Source organism: Salvia splendens, unplaced genomic scaffold (genome assembly GCF_004379255.2).
Source record: "Salvia splendens isolate huo1 unplaced genomic scaffold, SspV2 ctg252, whole genome shotgun sequence".
Classification (NCBI taxonomy): domain Eukaryota; kingdom Viridiplantae; phylum Streptophyta; class Magnoliopsida; order Lamiales; family Lamiaceae; genus Salvia; species Salvia splendens.
Genome location: NW_024598891.1, coordinates 1 through 4,486, shown reverse-complemented (window position 1 = coordinate 4,486; position 4,486 = coordinate 1). Strand labels below are relative to the sequence as shown.

General features: G+C 38.4%; 1 pseudogene; it reads left to right on the top strand.

Moving 5' to 3' along the window:
• The first annotated feature begins 789 nt into the window (after positions 1 to 789).
• On the top strand, positions 790 to 4,201 carry LOC121789491 (annotated as a pseudogene).
• Positions 4,202 to 4,486: the final 285 nt, after the last annotated feature.

Below are 4,486 nucleotides of genomic sequence, written 5' to 3'. Positions count from 1 at the left end.
GTGAAGAATTTTAAGATGCTTCAAATTAGGATCATCGACATTGTCGAGGCTGGATTTAGACTTTCCAAATTCCCATTACTTACTATAGATGAATTCTTCTGTTACAAAAGTACATATCTCTTTTTTTTATGTCCGCCAGATATTTCTGTTTTTCATTTGCGACGTTAGCATTTTGATAAACCCAATCTAGCCACAACTCCAACATTATTCTCTACCCAAATCAAGTCACAATCAATTTTTTTAATTTAAATAATTTTATACTTTAATAGTATTTTATTTTCATTATTTATAAAATGTAGATAAACAATTAAGAATATAAAAATATTAAAAATAAAAAACTATAGTACATAAAATTACTAAGTTAAAAACCAATAACCGGATTGCAACGCAGCCGTGGGCAACGCCGACCCAAATACGGCCACCAACCTTTCTATCAATGCAGCCGAAATACGTATTTATTTTTAATGGCCAATAGAAATGGCGTGGTAGTATGAAATACTATTTATTTCGAGATAAAGAAATTTGAAGTTGAATACTATAGCTACTATTGTGGAAATTCGAATAATTGAATATGTGCAACAAATCTTAGTTGACCATGAGCCCGTGACACATCAATAGGCGCACCTAATCTCTCTACGTGTGTGTATATATAATATCTCTGTATGAGCACTGCTCCTTCTAACTACGGCTGGCTTATTGAATCTCAATTTTAGCATCGCCATTACCAGATATTTAATCAAATTATAACTCACGAGAAAGAGAGGGAGTCCGTGATCATTTAGCTTGGCGATGGCGGCAGCTCGGAGAATCTCATCTCTTGTTTCACGCTCCATTCCTTTGCTTCGCGGAGGTAATTACGCTATTCGTTTTCCGCTATGTTTGATTATAAGTAATCCGCGTGTGGCCTTGATCTGGACTGTGATCTTATTGCTGGCTGATGAATTTTAGATTAGAGTCGGGAATGATTGATTTTGAATTTCTGTTGACACTTATGTATGTTGATCAATCGGATATCATCTGCAATTAGCATCTAAAGACAAGTATAATTGCTTTACGATCAAATAATTGGACCATTTCTGAAATTTGGATTCCCTGCTGGGAACAATGTATTATTCTAACTTATCGATATCACGTTCTTATGTTTCTCGTTTTAGGAAAGCAAATTAATGGAGGTCGAGGAATGTACCGGTACAGCACTGCTGCAGCTTATGAGAATCCAATCACGCCTCCTGTTAGTGTACAATATGATAAGCTTCTCATTGATGGAAAATTTGTTGATGCGGCATCAGGTGAGCTTTCTGATGTTGAATTTATGGAGGAAAGCACTCGTGTTTAAGGCTGCTTGAGCTAACCTTTTGCACTGTTTGAATCAGGGAAAACTTTCCCGACTTTGGACCCGAGGACTGGGGAGGTGATTGCACATGTTGCTGAAGGTGACGCGGAAGATGTAAATCGAGCAGTATCTGCTGCTCGCAAGGCTTTTGATGAAGGGCCATGGCCTAGGATGACGGCTTATGTAACACTTCTTATCTCAATTCATTTCTGCCTTTGGTTTCTGCATTTCGATTTATGTAGTGCTTAATTTCTCCATGTTCAAATGCTGCAGGGGAGACAGAAGATATTGTTACGTTTTGCTGATTTGATCGAAAAGCATAATGATGAAATCGCAGCACTTGAGACCTGGGATAATGGGAAGCCGTTCGAACAGTCTGCTCAAATAGAAGTACCAATGTTTGCCAGATTATTTCGTTATTATGCTGGTGAGTCTTCAGATGCATGAGAAGATACGAGTTAAGGGATTCTCCTAGTTTGGGTCTTCTACTCTAGTAGTGAATTTCCATTTGTTTCTTCTACAGGCTGGACGGATAAGATTCACGGTCTCACAGTTCCAGCGGATGGACCTCATCATGTTCAAACTTTGCACGAACCAATTGGTGTTGCTGGCCAGATTATCCCATGGAACTTCCCTCTCCTGATTTGCTTGGAAAGTTGGACCTGCACTGGCCTGTGGCAACACTGTTGTTCTCAAAACAGCAGAGCAGACACCATTGTCTGCATTACTTGTCTCCAAGCTATTGCATGAGGTATGCTGATTTTTCTTCACCGCAGACTAGCTTTATATTCTTTTTTTTCATTTTTGTTATTACCATTTGTAGTTGTTTTGGCTCATGTAGACCTTTGAAGTGACCAAAGTATCAACTTGTGTCACCTCTGTTCATTCACAAACATAATTGAAAAAAATGTTGTTGACTTTATATATATGATGAATTAGTAGTTGATACTCATATTGTTTTCGTACAGGCTGGTCTTCCTGATGGAGTTCTGAATATTGTTTCTGGATTTGGTCCTACAGCTGGTGCTGCTCTTTGCAGCCACATGGATGTGGACAAGGTACTTCTGGTTTATAAAGTTCTTGCCCGAGTCATGAATGTAGTCACTGCCAAGGATTCGTATAGTGGCTTTCCATATGAGGGTTGTTCACCGTGATTTATAGTCAATACTAGAGTTTCTCTCTTTTATTTTCTTTCCTAATCTCAGAAATACGATCCTTGCCACTTTTTGATAGATTTATTACTACTGCTAGATTAAGTATAGTGTTAGCTTCTGTATCCTGATATGCCTCATTTGCTCTATATTGTTCAAGCAAATCAGAAAACTTATTTTACTGCCAATTATATGGCCTAAAGCAACAATAATGATGGTCTAAATCTTACATTTATATATGCTCTTAAAATATCAGATTCTCTAGAAAATACATATCTCTGCATATCCTGATGTTTGCTTGACCCACTTTTGGAATTTGCAGATTGCTTTCACTGGTTCAACAGATACGGGCAGAATTGTTCTTGAGTTGGCTGCCAAAAGCAATCTTAAGCCAGTTACTCTGGAACTTGGAGGTAAATCTCCTTTTATTGTCTGTGAGGATGCTGATGTGGATCAAGCTGTTGAGCTAGCACATGCTGCACTATTTTTCAACCAGGTATCTCCTGCTCTTACCCGTCATTGTTCTACTGCTGATTTTTTGCTTAAATTTACGAAATATCTTCTCTACCATGTGAAATTTATTCAGGGCAATGCTGCTGTGCTGGATCTAGGACTTACGTGCATGAAAAGGTTATGATGAGTTTGTAGAGAAAGCAAAAGCACGGGCCTGAAGCGTACTGTTGGGGATCCATTCAAGGCAGGCATAGAGCAAGGCCCTCAGGTAAACCTGCCCGTACTCCCTTATCCTGGGTGCAGTTTAGCATTATTACATGTTGAGGACGTCTCTTGTCATCCTGTCCGTAATACTGATACAATAATGTTGTGAACTTCAGATCGACGGGGAACAATTTGAGAAGATCCTCAAGTATATCAGAATTGGACAGGACGCTGGGGCAACCCTTGAAACTGGAGGTGATAGGCATGGTACAAAGGGATATTACATTCAGCCAACTGTTTTCTCCAATGTTAAGGTAATCAGTTATGTGAAGCGTGAAATGTAAAAACTTGGTACTTGATACTTTATTGATCATCCGTCACTAATTTAGTAGTTTACTGCAACTGTTCTAGGATGATATGCCGATTGCAAGGGAGGAGATCTTCGGACCTGTGCAGACAATCCTGAAGTTTAAGTACGTTCAAAGAATTTTATGCAAAATATTATGAAACTGAAGAACCAACTTAGTTATTTATTCTTGCGAATTTCAGGGACCTCGATGAAGTGATCCAGAGGGCTAACAATAGCATCTACGGTCTTGCTGCAGGAGTGTTCACTCATAACCTTGACACTGCAAATACCTTGATGAGAGCATTGAAAGTCGGGACAGTGTGGATTAACTGCTTCGACACCTTTGATGCTACGATTCCGTTCGGCGGATACAAGATGAGTGGAATCGGGCGGGAAAAGGGAGAATATGGTCTCAAGAATTACTTGCAAGTGAAAGCAGTTGTTACCCCTATCAAGAACCCAGCATGGCTGTGAGCTCTCTGAATCATACATTCATAAGTTAATGTTGCAACTCTGTGAATTTGATTGATGACTATAGACTTTGCAATTTGTCTTAGCTTGAATGCTCGACATTTGTATACCCAGTAAGTAATAAACATCATCAGTCATCAGTTGTATTGCAACTCTAAGTCAGTCTACGTATTCTGGTGAAAGAAAATGTATGTTGTCTATGATTACATATGAATGAAGATATAATTAAGTTTATTTGCATATTGTTATTGCTAATACATCAATAATGTTTTCATTATTCGATCCATCTGTATAATGGGTTTGGATAGCACAGCAGATTGCAGTGCAGCAAAACGATGTCACTTTGCCTAATATTCCATCTTCTTTCTTTGTTATATGGAACGGCTATCATTTGATATGCATTCTTTAGTTTAGTTATCTTATTCTTTTGTCACCTCGCTCATCATTTAATCAATTTATGCACCAAATTTAGCTTATATAGATGAAAGATCACAAAAAGAAACAGTGAAGCAGAATGAGTTGAGA